Source organism: Haliaeetus leucocephalus, unplaced genomic scaffold (genome assembly GCF_000737465.1).
Source record: "Haliaeetus leucocephalus isolate CR32 unplaced genomic scaffold, Haliaeetus_leucocephalus-4.0 Scaffold228, whole genome shotgun sequence".
Lineage (NCBI taxonomy): Eukaryota > Metazoa > Chordata > Aves > Accipitriformes > Accipitridae > Haliaeetus > Haliaeetus leucocephalus.
In genome coordinates, this window is record NW_010972664.1 from 16,125,578 (window position 1) to 16,139,148 (window position 13,571).

Sequence of the window (13,571 nt, forward strand, 5' to 3'; positions counted from 1 at the left end):
GTGTGCTCACCTGCATGTTCTCCTCTTCCTGATAGACACGCTAGGAAAATGTCAAGAGAGCAAAAGTTTGTTATATCAACTGACACTTTATTGCTGAAAGCCCAGCTCTGGAGAGGAAATGAAATAAAATATGGTTTGATTTCTGTTAGCATCACTTTGAGGGACCTTCCCTTACAGTGTCTTTACAAGACAGTCAGGGCTTCAGTGGAAGGATCTAGTAAGACAGCAAAGCTGACAGGACCACTGGACTATGATAAATATTTGTAATAAATACTAATGACCACTTGGGCTGTGACAAATCCTGCATCTGACACTTAGAGAGCACTTTACAGACTGTTAGAAGTTGCTGCAATTGTTATTTATGTTTCCAAATACTTCTTGAAGACAAGAAGACACAACCCCAAAAAAGGGGTGTTTACTGAGAAAACTCAGTGTTCGAGTGGTCTAAAATGCTATTTTCTGCCTGCAAGGAAGCCAGGTCTGAAAGAGAAAAGTGAGGAATTCTGTTCTTGGAGAAGGACAGACCTTCAGGTATGGAAGACAGGGCTTGCTGACCTCAGTATCATTTATAATTCTTTGGTTGCAAGGGTTGCTCCCTTACTGTGGTGACTAGTGACTGTGCAGAAAAGGCATCTAGATTTCCCTTTGTTACATACAGTACCAGATATTGGGGTCACTGAGGCCTTTGAATGAGAAACTGCAATATTACATAGAAGACCCTGTTCTAAAGAATCACCAAACACTAACAAAATATGGTAAGCAGAAGTGTCACGCTGTGCTGTGCATACTAGTAAGCTTTCATCTTAAGGATAGTCTCAAGTTAACAAAAATGGGAAGGCACCTCATCTCAACAAATGCAAGAGCATTAATACGTCCCTGTTGGTGTTCATAGGAAGGACTCAGTTCTTTTACCAAAAAATTACAAACTGGCTCAGTTACCCAATGTGATGCTCATAACAGCTCATACTTGGGCAACAAGCAGGTGACATCTGTGAGGGCTGAACTTCTCTTGTCCCCTGCTAGGGAGGAGACTGGAAACCAGGGGCTTGTGTCCACAGTGTTGGCTTCTAGTGGGACACTGTGCTGCATTTTGCTGTCTCTTGCTGCTGAGATCCAGCTTCTTCTTCCTGAACCTCTGCTTTCTGAAGTTATTTGATTAAGTGATTCTTAGCCTTCAGCCATCCTGTCTCTCTGTGGAGCACAGTGAGGTAGTGTGAGCCTTCACGGCTCTTAGATGGCCAAGTGATTTAACATAGAAGTTTAAATCTCATGGATTTGGATGCTGTAAGCAATGATATTTGAGAGTTTAGGGCTTGCAACATTGTGCTGTGATAAGAAGGAAAAAAAAAATTCTAAAAAGCTTTCTTGTCAGTAATTTCCATAAAGCCATGCAACAGAGCAGAAGGTAGGATTTGCACCTAGAGCTTTGCCTTGGCTGACTTGCCTTTGTACCTGGAAGTTTTCTCTCCAAGTCTTGTCTGTCAAGATCAGGGTGCTTGATGTGCTGCTTGTCACAAGGGTGACCAAATGCACTGCCTCTACCAACTATCACTTGGGGGAAACACACTCTCAACAGCAGAAAGCTGTGTGCATCAGAAAAGAAAGGGAAACACTAATGAATAAATGGGAACGTGGGCAAGGCAGTCTGTAACATTGATAATAGCTGGGAGAAATGGCTGGCTGAGTTAGCCCAGCTAGAAAAATCAAAATGCATCAGAGAAACAGGTACAGTTCCTCTTTACGGGACCACCTCATACTCATGAAAGGGAATCAGCTGGTGCTAAGGCAACATTAGCAGAAAGCGAAGAGTCCTCCACAATGCAAGGCTACAGTAGCAGCGGGTTCAGTTCCTGCTGCCCCTCAGACAACTGAACTAATGGAGGGAGCAAGAGTGATGCTATGGGGTAGGAGCTTTGTAATTCAGTCAGACCAGCAGCCACAGCAAGGGGCTGTATCCTTTTCCAAACCCACTGGCGTTACAGATGCTACACTCTCTATCTTAGAAATGTCTCAAGTGCAAGGTCGTGTGGAGCAAGAGTTTTAGGAATTTTGCTCAGATAGCATTAAAATATTATAGCAGGCCCTGATTTAGGCATAAATTAATTAGAAAGTACTTAAGTCTCCTTTTTATCTTCTGGAGCAAAAAGCAATACCAGAACTCAAGGCTGGGCTCGTGCTGCACGATAAGACAGGACTGGCACGGTAGAGTGGCACTCTACTAAAAACTAAGATACTTCATGTTTAATTATTTATAATCCCTGGGTTTAGGAACTTGCCTTGCTCATAGCTAGGAAGAGATGGTCAGAATGACTACTGCTGCCAACTGCAAGTGAGCATGAGCATCTTTGGTCACACCTAAGAAATAGAGTAGGAGCCAGGTGACAAGAGGTTTGACTCTGAGGAATCTTGACTCATGTACATCTTCAGGCTGGAAAACAAGGGGCCTGTTTTTGTGCTGCTGCACTGGCTGTTTGCAGTACTGAGTAAAATGGTATTTCCAGGCAGGTTTGGTGTGCAAGAAAAGAGTAAACAGAGAACCGTTTGCCTAAACAGAGGCATAATTATTCCAGCCACTCCTCAAGGTTCATTTGACTTTTCTGCCCCAGCAGTTATTTCTACCCACACTCTCCACAACTGAGAGAAATCTGTTTGGTTTACCCAACTCCATTTGTAAAGAGAAAAATACCGGAGAAGCCCACATAAGCAACGCTGAAAAGCAGCAAAAGACATCTGAGCGCACTTCGGAAAGCTAACTCCAGAGTCAACAATGAATTCGCATCTCAAATGGATATCGAATACTTTGCTTTTACAAATGACAAAGTACTTGTGGTGGCTTATGGTACAACGTATGCCATAATTTAGAGAGGTCCACAATAATATAAGGTGATGCAAACAAAGTTATGCATACTGGAGAAATCACAAGTCCTAGGTGTGTAAAGGCATAGTAATCATCATATATTCAGTTTAAAAATCAAGAAGCATATATACTTTGTTTTGAAGTATTTCTATGTTTCAGTTCCTAATCTCTGAAATTTCAGAAAGCCACTTATCAGAAAGATAATTAAATCTTTGACACTATGTCAAGTATTAGGCATTACTGAGAGAGAAGAATGTGATTTATCGCTGAAAAATTGAAACAAAATGGAACACATGCAGGGACTGTAAGTGTGTTTCCAAGGGTTATTCTATTTTGAAATAGAATAGAGAGGGTGGGATAGTCTAATTTTAGGGTCTCTCTCATACAGTAAGTGCACACGGCTACATTTAAATTCTCTCAATTTTGCCTGGAAATTAAAGTTTGGCTGTACGTCTCCATTTGAGCCATCCGAGGAAGAGAGAGAGGAAAGAAAATCAGGCAAGAAACTTAAAACTACAGTGAATGTTTTATTCCCATCCCTAACACTTAATCCCCCTTTGTTCGACGATCCAGAACCACCGCTGCAAAAACTCCTGCACATGGGGTGAAACACTCCGGATGGCTGCAAGGGCTCCAGCCGCGGTTTAACACCGGCAACCTTCGGGAAAGCTACGGCTGATTTGAAAGTCCCGGCCGCGCTTTTTACCTCGGGACTCCCCCCCCCCCCCCCCCGGACCGAGTCCAGGCAAACATGGAGTAGCTGTTGTCCTTTCACCCGGGAATATTAAACCCCCTTGCCCGCCCTGCCTTCACCCCTCTCTGCCCTGGGGACACACACACACCTCCAGCCTTTCCCGACCCCCCCCCGGGGGGGCTAGAGAGAGCCGGGCTGCCCTTACCTGCGCCGCCCCGCTCCCTCGCAGCCTTTTCCTCCGCCTTCCCTCGCCCCCTCCGAGGGCTTTCTCTGCCGGCCCGGGGGAGCCCCGCGGCCGCGGGACCCTCCAGCTGCGGCCGCCGGGGGATGCGCCGCCACCGCCCGCCCCAGATGTTGGTCCGCGCCGCCACCGCCCCAGCTGTTCCCCCGGCGGCCCCGCCGCGGGGCGGGCGCTTTTCCTCCCCGCCTGGCCGGGGAGGACCCCAGGGCAGAGCTAAAGAGAAGGGGCTGGGGGCAAAGCGAGGTTTCCGCGGGATCCGGCGCTGCCCGGTGTCGTGTGTCCCCCCCCCCGCCCCGGTTCTGCCCCGCTTTCCAGGAAAAGCAGCCCGGAGCGGGCAGGGCTGGCGGCGGGGCTCACGGCCGGAGGTAGCGGCTCCCACCAGCCCCGGCCGGCTAGGAAAAGGAGGAAAAGTAGAGAGACTTTCTGACACACAAGCCCTCCTTTGATCGCTGCGTCTAACAGAGGCTTTTTATTCCACACACCGCCCCCCCCCCCGCTCGGTTTTCTCCACGAAAATGAGCACCCGTGGCTGTAGTTCCTGTAATTTTGCAGGAATGTATGGCAGAGCCCTGAATCCAAAAGAAGAATGTCTGAAAATAAAATTGAAGGGATGAAGCCGCAGTTCTATTTGCAAACGTCGCGCTGTAGTAAACGGTGTTAGTGACACTACTGAATCACTCACAGTACCATGAAAGGCATCTTGCACTGCACCACCTCTGTTACGTTAGCCAGCAGAGAAAACCAACAAAATCCTCAAACCTTTCGTAGGGAAAAATCCGCTTTTGAGGTCTTTGCCAGGAAGTTGTGATAATCAGGTTTTGAAGCTCTGTTTAAACTACACCAGAAGCCTCCCTGACCCTTTCCACCCCCGTCAGCATCAAGCTCTTGTGTTGTCAGCCTCCCCTGGGGCTGTTGGAATAGCCAAGCCAAGGTGCAACTCTCCCCACCAGCTAGTTATAACTTGGACTAATTTCTGAGATACACCACCACCACCACCACCCCCTCACCACCACCCCCAAGTCCCCTAATTTAAGATTTCTGCTTTTCAGGATCCGAAATCTTTTTGCTCTGGGAAATTTGTGGATGAAATTAACTCCATGTGAAGATGAAACTTAGATCAACAGCGCATTTCTGTTTGACACCTTTTCACCCTCGGTTATCTTCTCAGAGAGCTCTGTTCATGCCTGTCTCTTTAGTATGAAGTGACACTTTCACTATCAGATAAATAGTACTCCAGCAAATACACTTCAGCATCTGGCAAGCAGATGCCTTTGCAGGTTGGGTGATGTAATGAGTACAGAGAGAAAAGCAATTAATATTTTCCAGAAGGACCACCTCTCTGTAAATTGTTTCAGAAATCCAGCTTCTGTGGCAGCTGCTCCCTTTTCCTGCTCTGAGTGACCTCTTTTGCAATTTTTTTTAGGCAGCAGAATGTATCTCATGTAATGGCATTAATGCCTACCTAATGGATATCCTTCTGTTGCAGAAGTTTTCAGTTAGACTGAGTTAAATCAGTCAATGATACTGATAATTGTGATTACCTCATCTCTTTACCATTGGTTTGATGTGTTTGTCTTGGCAGTAGAGCAAGAATCACTTCCTGGGATTCCTCACTTCCACCCATACTTAAGATGACTTAAAAGTGATTCTAAGTAATGATTAGTGTCTCCAATGTCAAAACCTCCAATTAGCATCCTGGAAACCCTGCAGGGATTGTGCATTTCTGTGACAACCCTTGCAGCGTGCATTAAAGTAACCACAGAGAAGTGCATGCATAGAATATTCTATAAAACTGTTAGGGACTACAGAAACAACAAAGCATCCTTTGCAATTATTTACCAAAGGTCAACAAGAGGCCAAGAGCACTGTTACATTCAGTCAAGTTCAGACCTTTCTTCATTTGCATCTTATTCTTTTTACCTTATTCCAAAGTTAGGAAATTAATTCACCGTACCCATTCCAAACTCAGGATACATGCCTGACACACAGGCAGGCAACTGAGCCCTTCTTTAGCTGGAGGAATAGAGCATCCACCTGCCTCTGAAAGGGCTACGTGTGCTTCCCAAACCCTGGTTGGTCAGAGGAGACAAGAAATTATATAATACTTGTCTTGCTTGCTGGGACAATGTATTCTGAGAATTAGTACAAACAAGGGCAAATACCTTAAAGAAAATTTATGTGTAAAAGTTAAGTAAAAGAAGTGAAAAATACTTGCTCAGATCACAGCTGTTTTCCTGCCTGTTCAAGATTGCTTTCTACAATACAATTGTAAAACACAATTAAATTTACTAATAGATCCAGTTTACCAGTTTGTAACCAATAACATATTGGATCTATTCCCCTTTTCTTCCTGCTCAATGTGTCCATCAGCAAAAGAACAATTGTCTTTAGATGCTTAATGTCATAGTGAGTGTTACGTCTGTGCTATGAATGATTCTGGACAACCATTCAATACTTGAATGGCATGGGTTTGATATGATTAACATTGCTTTTGCTCTATGGTAAAATGACCATGTAATCATACTGTGTGTCCTCTCTGACTTAGTAAGAACAACCTAACAAGTAACTGTGGATAAAAACTGTGGTTTCTAAAATAGAAAAGCAAGAATTTCTGAACAATACAGGCCAGGTGCATAATTTATGTCTGCCCATCCAACAAACTTCTTATTTCCATATGCCCTTGTGTCCTCCTGGTTTTGCCTGGAAAATTTGTTCATAATTGGGAATCTTCATTCTTGCTGGAGTCAAAATAAATATCAGAAAAAATGACAAAATTCATTAAGGAACACACTTTAAATAAATGTCCATGGGGCTTGAGTCCCTAAGATGCTTGCAAAGGAGACTTTTTACAGGCATTTGTTTGGTTGTTCACTGCTGATATTGAGCATTGCACCTGAAGCTAGTCATAAAAACATTTCTTCGTGGCTAAGCCTAAATGCTGTGAGATGATTTGCAAGTAGTGCTTGAACCGCTTTTCACAGGAGTTACCTAAATGAAACATCACAAGGCCAAACGCCTGTGGCTCCAAGCCCCACAGGTCTACTACATTGCATTTAATATGGCACCTAGTTCTTTTACTTCATCAGAGTTATCATAGGTATCAAGCGCTTACATCAACCATATCTCTGTATTTCACCGTTTGCCTGCAGTCACACATCTGTGCCTTGACCCAGATACTCGTGAGCACGTTATAGACAAATTAGAGTTATGCAGGTTTTAGGATTACTGTAACATCTGCAGTTTGGCCCAGAAGGTGAGCGGTAGCACTTGGAGGCAGGTGAGCTCTTTCAGCCTAGTCACCTGGGGTAACAGTACCTTTAGCAAACGGTGGAAGCAGATGCCACCATAACCTTCCCGCCGAGATGTTTCCACAGGGCTCTCGCAGCCGCGCTCTGTGCCTTTGGCCTTTGCTGCTCTTACCCTGGCTGGCCACATTCCTGCCAGCCTGCTTCCCGAGAAGGCCACCTGGCCTCCAGCATGGTTATGGAGTAGGGATGTGCAAGATCGTGGCCCTGCACAGTCAGGGGATGAAGCTAACTGTGGACCTCCTGAGCCTAGTCCAGTCCAACAGGACAGATTCATGATATGTGTCTGTGCAAAATCTGAAGTGACACGTCTATCTGCTTCCTTGGACACTTCAAGTCTACGATGTGCTGTTTGTAGGTAGGTATCTCTAGCACCACATCTAATTTATAGCTGATGAAATGTAGCATATAAGGGTAGCTGACACTGATAAAATAATTGGTCTCCAGAGTGTCTGGAAAGTTAAACGAATAATTCTGGCCTTGCAAAGTTTATGCAACAGTTGAAAAAAGAGCAAATACATGCATTGGCTGTGCCTTGAGGAAAAGCAAACATTGACATTCTGTTTTCAATATAACTTGTAGCAAGAAAAATAAATAAAAAGTGAATTTCAATACAAAGACCCATCTTACGACAGTCCAATTTTTGGAGTGCTAGCAGGGTTATTTGCTCTCGGATGGATTTAGAAGATACGGGTTTACATCTGTAATGTTTAAAAATGCTTCTAGGTCTAATTCTGCCATCAGTAAAAAAGGTAGTTACATTATACATGGCACTTAAAAAATTATTAATGTTCATAATTACTAATTATGATGTTGTTATTTGAAGTGCTTTTCATTTTTTTACAAGTAGCCTGTGTAAGAAACTCTCAAGAAACATATTTTTTCAAGTTTGTATCCTTGCTGTGCATTAATCAGCAATTTGTCAAGCTGTCTTCTAGCATATAAAAATGTATCCCCCCTGAAGAAAGTCTTTCATCTAGAAGAACACACAAAAAGAACCACAGAGAGAAATAGTTGAAAGAACTCCACTTCCCCCTATCTGCATTAAGAGAGGAACAGCAATAACTGTAGTTGCAATACCTGAAATAGTCTATAATTCATGGGTACTTGGCTATGTTTCAAGTTGATTAGAGTTCTTTGAACTAATCTAGCAATTTGGCATGGGGAATCCAGTGCAATAAAGCCAGAAATGCCAAGCGTATTAATGGTAAGAACTTTCTCCTCAGACTTCTCCATTTCTGTAAAATGCTGATTCAGAACAGAGAAATCTGGGGAAAGCAGAAGCACCAGGCGAAAGTCGTTTGCAGAGCCCAAATATTTTTCTTCTCAGAGTATCAGTACCTGAAATGAATATACGCCTTGACACTGAGAGCTGTGCAGGTGAGGTCTTCTACAGCACAAGCATGTATAAAAATGATGATCCCTGTCCCCACATTGCAGATTAAGAATCTCCGCTTATCCTTTCCTTGTCCTGTATCAGCTGAATGAGAACAAAGATGATTTTTAAGGCTGCAGATGCCACCACAGAAGTTTGAAATGTGGAATGACATATCTTTTTACTACGCTTCAGGTCATGAAGCAAATTTTGAATTAGAAAGTAAGAGATTACTCATGCTGGGGAAAATTATGTGCACTAACCCGGCATTTTTCGGTGGAGGATGGTCAGCAACAGCTTAGTCGAACAATATCTACAACAGTGTAACTTCTCAATAGTGTCAGGCAGTGGAGAGCTTGTCTGGTGTACTCACGCGGGGTCAAATACCAAGCCAGGTCCTAGTTTATCAGTTGTTGCAGAAGCTGGGACGTGGAAATATAAAGCAGAGGGCTGTGGGAAAACAAGGGATAATCTGCCAGCTGAGGAAAGAAACAGCAGCTGCAAAAAACTAGAAACTCTCCCTGCCTCTGTCAGGTTCCTTGGTTGTTTCTAGATGAGTTACCTGCACGTCTGTGTTTGGCTAATGGTTTCTTATTTTGGGGCACCTGGTAGGAGACATGTAGGTTATAGATTATAGAAGCACCAAGCACTCAGGACAGCAAATGAAATCTGCTGGAGCAGTTAGTTAAAACATAAATATAAAGTGCTCTGAACAAACGTCAGGGCCAATTGAATATGAAAAAAGGTGTAACGAATCATAATAAAAAGTTCCCAGTTCCCTGGAAATAGTATCTCCTTGCCTTTAGTGCACGCTGTGATGATAATCACGTTTGCAGAACGCTCAGAGGTTGCGGGCAAGATACCCCAGAAAACCTCATGAAGAAGCTGGCAGCTCTGAATTCAGCACACTGTCTGGGTTGTGCAGTAATAAATGGGGCTCCTAGTCGCACGCTTAGTCCAGGAAATGTAGAGACCAGCTTCATTCCCAGACGCTGTCCTGCGTTTACACTAAACGAGGCGCTAGTCCTGTGGGAAAAATAGTATGCAGTCAAACGATTAAATCATGTCACATAATACACATTGCGTGGGGGGGGAAGAGGGGGCTGAACTACACTTCCAGAGGCAGCGTCTGGATTTGCGCAGCTTTTGAGAGTTTGACTTTGTAAACCTGATGGTGTTCTTTCAACTTTTTTTATGATGCAATTTTGTCTTCCTTATTGTTTTGTTAATTTTTGTTCTCTGTCTCTCTCTGACTCACTTGCTGCGTTCAGCACGTATCTCGGGTGAGTCAGGACAGAGGGCTAGCCAGGGCAAGACATCAGGGTGAACAGCCCTCTGGATGGAGACACGAGGCAGAAAGAACAGGACGGGAAAATTGGCCAGTCGAGCAGTGATGTGAAAAGCAGTAGCTGTAGCCCAGCCTAGGGAGAAAGAGGGAAAAATGCTTTTTTCAGGGGAAGAGGGAAGGCGAGAGCAGGAGCAGAGCTGTGGGAAGTGAGCATGGAGGGACAGGGAGGTCGGAAAGCCGGTGTGGCTGCATGGGCATTGCCTCCTGTGACCCTTTTCCCTCGGCTTTCCTACAACATGGCAGGTAATGTCCTCCTGCTTGCTGTACAGAGCAGGGATGCGCGGCTGTTGGTGGTACCGGTCTTCATCCCATGGGACACCAGGGCCAGGAAAGCTCTGGTGCAAAAAAGCTCCCCCCATACACATATTTTTCACACACGTGAAGGAGAAAGAACAGTAATAAGGAAGGAGCCCATCCAAGCATCACGGAAGACTCTGTGTCCAGGTGCAATATTCCCTGGAGACAAACGCTTTCCCATCGGTCACTGTCCTCCCAACCAGCTCCTCGCAGGCATGGCCACATATCCCATCTTGCCAGAAACTGGATCCTTAGGTCTCCTGCCTGGCTGTCACTTAGCGAACCTTCGCCCTCCCAAAGCACCTGAATTTACAGCACCCCCACCCCAGGTCCTCGCCATCAACCCAAAACACTTCTCGCAAACCACCTCCATCCCAAAGGTGGCTCTGGGCTCTCTCCATCACACTCCTCCCCAGGGACGCCCTGATCAGGAGATGCAGGGGTACAAACACCTAATTGTCAGCACATGTCAGTATATATATTATATATATAATGTTATTTGGTACCTTGGTGAACAGGCATAATAAATATGAAATAACCAAGTAATTTAATAAGCCAGTGATTGGTGTAAAAGGGAAAGAGGGTAATTTCTGATCCTGGGTCTCCTGCCAAAATTCCGTGCCAGAACATCCTCTTTCAACTGAAAAAGAAAGCGGGGGCGGGGGGGGGATCTACTATCAGCTTTGTTTTGACATTCCTGTGACTTACTTTGATTGTTTTAAGAAATTCTGTTGTTACACTTCCTTTTTGTTTCTGAGCAAATGTATTTCTTTATTTGACAGAACATAGGAACTGATCCTGACAACATGTCCATTTGTGCTTCATTTCACAACCATGAGCAATCCCCCTGCAATTAGCGTATTTGTATGTATTTGAAGAATGAAGTTCAATATGGCTTTACGTCTCCAGATTTCCTCGGAAATAATAATGAGAGGCTGAGGACTGTAACTCACATCAACTGTGCAAACAAGCTGAGTGGTTTAAGACTCCCTGCTGCTCCCCAGCCGCTCTTCTATGAAGACAGGCTGAAAGAGTTGGGGTTGTTCAGCCTGGAGAAGAGAAGCCTCCAGGAACACCTTATAGCAGCCTTCCAGCACCTAAAGAGGACCTACAAGAAAGCTGAAGAGGGACTTTTTACAAGGGCAGGTAGCAATAGGACAAGGGGTAATGGCTTTAAACTGGAAGAGGGTAGATTAAGATTAGATACAAGGAAGAAGTTCTTCACTGTGCGGGTGGTGAGGCGCTGGAACAGGTTGCCCAGAGAGGTTGTGGATGCCCCATCCCTGGCAGTGTTCAAGGCCAGGTTGGATGGGGCTTTGAGCAGCCTGGTCTAGTGGAAGGTGCCCCTGCACATGGCAGGGGGGTTGGAACTAGATGATCTTTAAGGTCCCTTCCAACCCAAACCATTCTATGATTCCACGATTCTATGATTATTTCTGTCCCACAGCTGGATGCACCCTCAGAGCAAAGCTGACTGACAGGAGTGCATCCCTGCCCTTCACCATCGCAGTTCACAGCCCAGCAAAGCGGCACAAACCTCCCCGCATGGGTTGGACTCTGAACTGGACTGGCTGAAATGCGGGTGGATGTGCCACTCGGCTCACTTTGCTACAGATTGTTGTAGAGCAGAGGTTGCATTTGATGAACGGAGATGTTTTGAAATGTATTTCAAAACATAGCTTATTTTCAACTATGTTGTATATGAGGAGTACCTGTAATGTGGTGGGGGGGGTTCTGGGTGACATAGGAGAACAGGAGCAATGGAGATTTTTTTTACGAGTTAAGCCAGTGTAAGATCTGGGTTTGAAAAGTCAATCTGCACACCTGACAAGTAAAGTAGAGTCATGAAACTGTTCAAGGAAACCTGCGTAGACATGCTAAATATAACTTACATACTCTGGAAAGAAAATGTTCCTTTTAAAAAAAAAGTTGTTAAAAGCAAAGGCTTTGATTAATCTTTCTACCTTTATGTTTATAGAATAGTATGTGCTGCTTATAAGAAAAAAATGCTATTGCTTTTTCTCACTGAGAACTTCTGACATTACATGTAATTATTCTGTCAGAATAAACCTGGGGCAAGAAATATTATCTTTCCTATAGTAAGGATTAGGGGAGAGCTTCCCAAAAGCTTTCTTGTATTTAACATTTAAAACACGGAAAGCAAAACCAAGCACTGGGAACAGCAGATCCCTTAGTGACGATGGGGACATTTTGGCCTACTGGAGCAGCTCACCAGCTATAGGCAAGTATCTGAGGAAGGTTTCGGAGAAGTGTTGGCAGACAACCCACCTTGGATTCTGGGTGCAGGGTGGAAGCTGCTGAAGCCCAGGGCTGCCCCAGAGATGAAGAGCGGCTCGGCTGGGTGCACAGGAGGAGCAGCTCCCTGGGGAGGAGCTGGGTGAGCTGTCCCTGACGTCGGTCACCCATTGACCCCAAGGAAAGCAGCAGCCATGGGGACCACCGTCCCTCTGCAGGGGTTGCTGCTCATCCCTTCCCTCCAGCCTGGGCATTGGGCGTGCACGTGGGTGGGGGCACCCGGGGCTACACCAGCAACTCGCCGATCGATCGATAAAGGAGGGGAGTGTGGGCTGCATCGTGGGAACGGAGGGCAGATCAAGAGGACAGTTTGGGAAACACCTGCACTGAGGAGCTGCCAACTAGTGATTCAGCAACGCAGGGTTTCAGGAGATCAAGCTGACCGCAGGGTAAATACCGCAGTCCCTGATACCAGACTAAGTTCTGCCATGTGTTTCAGTGTGCATTGACTTCCTTCATATCAACAAAAGTCATATATGAACAACAAAGGGCAAAATTTGACCATACAGTCCTGTGCTCTTGGTTATGGTTTGGTTTTTTTTTTGCTGTTGTCTCCTACTGGCACTTTAATTGGTTTTAATCTCAAACTTGTGCTTGCAGCAAACTACAGTGCGTGTTCTCACTCAGTATCGACAGACTCCCTCTGCTGGAAAATGGCTATAAATATTATCTAGCCATTTAATGGTGATAAGTGAAATAACTTGTAAACAATGTATTTTGTAGCAAATGTGTAATTTTTATTTACACTGTCCATGGAGCTGTAAATATATTTTGACCTCTTCCCTAAACACTGGCCTGTTTCTATGACACACACAGGCAGAAGGAGTTAGGAGTTAGTTCTTATCTTCAGAGCTAGTCTCTGAACTGTATAAAAAGTTACAACACTTACAGTAACCTTGCAATGCATTAATCCACCAAGTAAAGTTTTGTTTTCTTTCTTCTGTAACTGGAATCAAGCCTTGAGTATTTCCCCTCCGTAGTCTTAAAGGACCCTCTCTTCTTGACCTCTTCATCACGGACAACAAGAGTCTGCCCCTGACTTTACAGAAGCACCTGGACACGACATGTTGGACAGGTTGGTTTCTTTAGCAGCCACTTTTGAATACACTGTTAAAAGCAAATGGAAAAGAGCGCTAGC